Genomic DNA, 6,654 nt, shown 5'->3' with positions numbered 1-6,654 from the left:
CTTCATATTGAGCGTTATCATTATGTCCTCGTTCACTGTTGGTAGGTCGCAAATCCAGTTGTAGCATACTGGCCTCTATTTTGCAGAGGTCGGACGGTTTGAACTTTTTTGCCAATATGCGACGCAATTCAACCCCAGTCGGGCAGAATTGTGCGCAGAAATCTCGCAACTCGTCAGCAAAATGGGGTCCAGAAATCTCTGGATCTGGTAAGCATTGTTATGCTTCCATGATGTCAGTCTCAGTCCAGGGTCGATAAACCAGTAATGGTCCAGTGGGAACTGCAACTTTAACCATAGGCATGGTTTGAATCTGGTTTTGTTTTTTCTCACGTTTAGATCTCTGAAGTCCAGATTGTGGGTAAAGGATTTTTGTCACTTGCGTTAAAAGTTCTTGGGCAGGTACGCTGGAGAACCAAACGTCTTCCTTTTCCTCATCATCAGACCTATGTAGCTGATGTTGTGAGAATGATGGAATTTCTTCCCGAGGGAGGATGGAAGAAGTCCCTTCTTCCCGAGAGCCAGAGGCTTGTGGCAGGGCTGGCTGTTGTTGTTGCAGGCGTTGTGGAGGGCAGGAGTCCAGGTCTGGATCCGGCACAGCTAATACTAAATTATTATCATCATTCCGTCATGGCATTTGTTTAACATTTTCCTTTCTTTCTCTTAATACACTTTATTTTTTCCAAAATTCTATACCTTTCTTACTTCTTATTTAAACTTAATTTTCTTTTTTTTTGCTTCATCTCTTTCTCATATTTGCAAAACTTTTCTTCTAATTTTCTTATTTCTAACATACTAAAAGAACCTTCTGGTGGAAAACCTCTGGACCATATGTCTTTTTCATTTCATCATGCTTAGGTCCCCCGGTAGGGTCAAAAGTCTGAGACCTACTGTTTCCCATTCTCAGACTTGGAATGGGGAAATATATTCCTTCACTCAAAGGACGTCTCCAATGAGGACCTTAATCTGTACTCACACTTCTTCGGAGTACTTCACACTTCTTCGGACTGCTTCAAAAGTTTCACTTACCCATGAAATCTCTGTCTCACTAATGACACAACCGGGAAACCCTCTTTTATTCAAATAAAAACTAAAAAGCAGTCCTATCGTCTCAGACTATCATGTCTGTTTTATGAATTTAAGGGGCTAAAAAGTTTTGTTCTCGTTTTTCTATGATTAACCGAATGTATGTGAGAGTCCAAACAGACAGAAGGGTTACGGCCGAGCGCTGGACCTTCCTACCCGGCTGGGGTATATGTTCTTGTATGTTGTCTGACTGTTTGATTTGAATGTGTTGTGTAAGTGTCCTGTTGAATGTTACATGTTTGGGCTTTGACACGCTTCACTGTGGTTGTTAACTGTGTGGTGTGTCCTGAAATGTTATATGTTTGGGCTGTGTGACATGCTTAATGCTTTTCAGTAGCAACCCACTTATTCATATATAGCAACTGACAACATAAGAAGACATACTTTGATAGTAGTTGTAGAAGTATCCTTATTGATAATAGATAAACTAATTCATAGTGATAGAACAGTAGATGAACAGGTGCCTGCACATGTCTCATGAAAATAAAATGGGTGTATGATTGCTGACGGCAGAGCAATACTGCCAAACTTATGAGTTCTTGTGGCAAACTTGATTCAGTGTCTTGACGTGTATACGCTGTTTCGCTGACTTGTCACAAGAAACAAAGTGTGTTTGATAAGATCCGACCATTTTATTACGGGAGGATCAGTATGTACGGATTCTGATGTGACTGATAAACCCATTCGTATCTTAAGCATAATCTAATACGTGAGACAACGCCCTGGCACACAATCAAAAAAAAAAAGAGAGAGAGCGGTTTTGTGTCCCCACAGTCCATAATGTAGAAAAGAGAGAAAAAAGCCTTTCTGATTTGGTGTGTGTGCTCACAGTGCAGAGTGTAGAGAAAAGAGAGAAAAGAAAGCCGTTTTGGTGTCACAGGTGTTGTGACTTACACACACACATTTCTGAATTGAGAAAGGAAATTATTTTAGAGAAAGCACTAGAGTTTAGATCCCACATTTGTTGATAGGCATTCATTTAATTTTTCTTTTAATCAGTTTTAAAGTGAATACTAACTGAGAAATGAAAAAGGTGAAGAGTTTAGAAGCTTGGTTCAAGAGCAAAACTTGGTTTATGATCAGCTGAGTCTCTAAACAGAACAGCAAAGGGCTTCATCGAACATTTAAAAAAGATTCAGATTGTTAGAATATCCAGAATTTATAGGAATGGTGGTGATTACTCTTATTTTCTAGAATGGAAATAACTGCACCATGTCTGTTTTATGAATTTAAGGGGCTAAAAAGTTTTGTTCTCGTTTTTCTATGATTAACCGAATGTATGTGAGAGTCCAAACAGACAGAAGGGTTACGGCCGAGCGCTGGACCTTCCAAAAAAGATGAGACAGGCTGGACCTGTGCCATACTAGTTAAGACCTGCCTGTGGATAACAGGTTCATTAAACTCTCACATACACAAACTCACACACGTTCGCACACATACACCCATTCACACACACATTCTTGAACTTGCTGCAAGATTAAACATTTGCATTAACTGACTCCAGCAACTCTGAGTCTCATTGAGAGACTTTTCTCAACAATTGGGTCCTCAAACCAGATCTCAACGTTTTTTCCGCTTTCCAGGGTCGGAGCTGAAACCGTGCACGGGGGAGTCCAGTACTCCTAATGAAAGACCCCCTGCTGAATTGCGGTAATTAGGGGCAAGTGTCCACTGAAAGGGGGAAACAGGGACAAGATCGTACTTTTGAATCAATGGCCAGAAGCCATTGGCAGTGCAGGCATCAACAATAATGGTGTTATTTCACCCATTAACACTTAAGGTACCTCATGCAGTGGCTGTGATATGGTTACTTAACAAAATATCTTTACCAGACATCTCTCCTACATAACAGTTCTTCTTTCACAGCCACACCTTGTTGTCGAGAGATGTGCTACACTTAATCCATCCACACTGCTACCTACCCCACAGATGGAAAGCCTCATGATTGCATGTCAGAAATAACCATCAGTGTTTTACCCAGGCCAGACTTAACTGATATACGTTATGAAAATGCAGAAATAACTATATTTATTCAACAGGTCAAGCAAAAAACCCTGATGGCACAAATGCTACAGGATTTGCAGTAGTAACAGAAACTGAAGTTTTCTTAAAACAACCACTACCAAAAAATTACTCTGTTCAAGCAGTCGAATTGGTAGCTTTAACTGAAGCTTGTAAATTAAATAACAAAAAGGTTGTTAACGTTTACACTGACAGTCAGTATGCCTTCTCAACTGTACATGTGTTAACACAGCATTGGAAAAACAGGTATGTTGACATCCACAGCTAAATGTATAAACTACAAATATTTTAGCATTATTAGATGTTATTCAATTGCCATCTACAATAGACTCGTATGAATGACCGGAAGGAAAACCATACTGCCAAAGAATTTGTTTAAATATGCTGCAGTATTGAGCCACGGACCATGTCATGTCTCAACAGGAGGGATGGAAGCAATAATGAACAAGGTTTTTACAGCATATGGTTTTACTAATTATTAAAAACATTTTTTTAGAATAAATAAATGAATAAAGTTTTGTCTAGCAGGTCAAATATGTGCAAAATACATTCCACAGGGCAATCTAAGACCAAAACGAAGATAATTCCCTAAGCCAGTGTATCTTTTTCAACATATTTGTTTGGATTTCATTATTTCATTATTTTGTAGATTTCATTGAACTAAATTAATGTTAAGGGAAACGATTCTGCTCAGTGACAACAGAGGTTTTTACCAAATGGTCTGAAATATTTCCATGTGCACAAGCAGATGCACTCTCAGTAGCAAAATCACGCGTAAAATAACTCATTTCTAGATTTGAAATTCCTGAAAAGATCTTCAGTGATAATTTGACACACTTTGTAAACAATGTCATCTCACTGATGGCAAAGAACTTAAAATAGACCTTAGAAACCACTGTGATATAGAAGGTTTCGCTAACACATTGGAATTGTTTTACTATTTACATATGCATGTGCAGTGAAGAATTGCTTGCTGCTGATAAATGCAAAGAAGAACAGCTTACACATAAATGCTCACATATAGGCTGCTGAATGCAATGAAGACCTGCTTATCCAGTAAAGTTCAATGTCAATGTGTAATATTCAATTAGGATTTGCAAAACAGTGAAGTTAAACAATGAATGGGTCCATAGTCGGTATGAGAAGACTACAGGAATATTTACCTGGGTGTACGTTCAAACAGAGATGAGAAAATTGCGATAAATTATTGTTTGTTTGTTTGTTAGTATGTATATGAATGTTATGTGTATAAACTGTGTTGAGTTGTAGTTACTCAGTAGTGTCTCAGTGAAACAACCGACGGGGGAAGCCTTGCGGTGACAACAAAAGCAGTGTTTTACTGATCAGTCAAGTTGCTCCAGTGTACTCCATACAAACTGGTTGGCTACTGAAGGGATAGAAAATGGGGAATACTTGTTTTAAAGCAAACAAGGAATTAGATGGGAAAAATACATGTTTTAACGGGACCCAGACAATATTAAATACTCAGACAGATGGGAGAAGAAGTGTAGTTTTGTAGGAAATCACAAAATTATTACATAAAATGAGTGAAATCAATTGAAGAATGCCTTTCTGAAGAGCTGTTTACCACAGATGAGCAGCTTTGCGACCAAGCACATTGTAGATCGCTTTACTGCCAAAATGATCTAGTTTAATGGATTGGTTTAGACATTTATAACAGCATTTTAAGAACAAAGAGAGAAACAAAAAGGGACAACGCTTCATGGTGGAAGGTGATGTATAAATAACTGTGTATATGATGAAGGAGAGACCATTTGAGCAGCACAGCCATTTCGCAGCACAGGGACAGCAGTCCAAGTTAAAGGATCTCCCATGTGGTATCACCTGTCACACTGTGTCAAGGCATCAAAAGAAGAAAAAATCACCAAACTCAAGGACAAAGAGACGAAGACTCCGGTGAACGAAGAGAGAGGACTTACAAACCAGAAATACAAAAGGATGCTCGATATCAAGATCCAGAAGAAGAGGCTAACAATGCCACGAACACTTACGATGCTGGGAATGATGCCAGCAATGAACAGAGAAGAAGATTCAGTGTCATCAATCTGCAACACGTGCCTCTAATGAGGGGGTGAATATAGAATCCTCAACGATTACAACGTCTCTGGGAACTGTGACAACAACAAGGTTTAAACCATTTTGATATATATTGTAACCTATTGGCTAAGGAATAGTGCTGAAAATGAGGTAAATCTAATCCACCACTGTCCTTGGTCTTCTGTAGGGTTTTTAAACTAATACGTGGTGGTTTGTTTTTCCACAGAAATTTGGAGATGCATGAATCTAGTGACTTAAACCAAGTAGCAGATGGTTTTATGGGGATCATTGAGAACAAATAGTTAACTTTTGGTAGTATCATCATTTTAATGGTTGTAACTCTCCCCATAAGTGATATAGGTAAGGACTTCCAACGAGAGAGATCGTCCTCTACTCTCTTTACTAATTGCACATAATCCATCTGTACTTATCAGTTTAATATGTGATATGTCTATGCAAGGACTACATATTAAATGGATTTTTATCAATAGGAGTTGAAAAAGGAGCTTGCTCCGTTCACTCCAAGCATCGACCCGGTACTGCAGTGCCGCTGGGAACGGTGCGCTCTCCTCTGCTCTTGTGAAAAAGCTAACAGCGGTGCAGGATGGAAGTTTCTTTTAGTCTGCTGAGAAAAGAGAGTGAATGCGAAGTAGACTTTAACACGGCTCTGGGAGCGAGCCGAGTGCGGGCTAACCAGGAGAAATGCTTGAAAGAAACGCGACACCGAATGAGCGGTCAGAACAAAGCCTCAATACGGTGTTCCTGTGGTGTTTTTATAAAATGCGGTGAAAATAAAGGTGTGAATGCCCCATAGAAAACTAAAAGGTGGAGCGGAAGTGTTCGGCTGCAAGAAGGTGTGAATGTCCGACTATATTTGGTGAAAAGCAGGTGAAGCAAGGTCTGAATGCCCAACCTTACATCATCAAAAGCGAGATCAGAGGTTTTTGGCTGCAAGAAGGCCATAGTTTGCCAAAAGCGGGTAAGGTGCGAATGACCGACTAAATATCAACAAAAGTGGGGGCGGAGGTCTTCGGATGCAAGTGGGTGTGAATATCCCACCATACAAGTATGGTGGAGAGGAAGCTGTGAATGGCCGACCATAGTTTGCAAAAAGCGGGTGAGAAAAGGTGCGAATGTCCAACCATACATGATCGAAACAGGGTGTTTGGCTGCCACAAGGTGTGAATGTCCACCCATAATTAATGAAAAGCGGGCAACAAGTAGGTTCGAATGCCATACCATACATCATCAAAAGCAGGAGTGGATGTGTTTGGCTACAAGAATGTTTGAATGTCCGAGCATAGTTTGTAAAAAGCGGGTAAGAAAAGGTTCGAATGCCCGAACATACACCATCAAAAGAGGGAGCGGAGGTGTTCCGCTGTAAGACGGTGTGAATGTCCGACCATAGTTGGTAAAAAGTGGGTATGAAAAGGTGCGAATGCCCAAATTCGGCTGCAAAAAACTGTGTTCGGCTGCAAAAAGGTGTGAATG

General features: G+C 39.9%; 1 pseudogene; it reads left to right on the top strand.

Annotated features, from left to right (window-relative positions):
* Positions 1 to 5,556: 5,556 nt before the first annotated feature.
* LOC140285220 (U2 spliceosomal RNA) lies at positions 5,557 to 5,733 on the top strand (annotated as a pseudogene).
* The last annotated feature ends 921 nt before the right edge of the window (positions 5,734 to 6,654 follow it).

This window comes from Leuresthes tenuis, unplaced genomic scaffold (genome assembly GCF_036924035.1).
Source record: "Leuresthes tenuis unplaced genomic scaffold, fLeuTen1.0.hap1 SCAF_34, whole genome shotgun sequence".
Taxonomy (NCBI): domain Eukaryota; kingdom Metazoa; phylum Chordata; class Actinopteri; order Atheriniformes; family Atherinopsidae; genus Leuresthes; species Leuresthes tenuis.
Note: the sequence above shows the minus strand (reverse complement) of the source record. Positions and strands in the feature narration are given on the sequence as shown.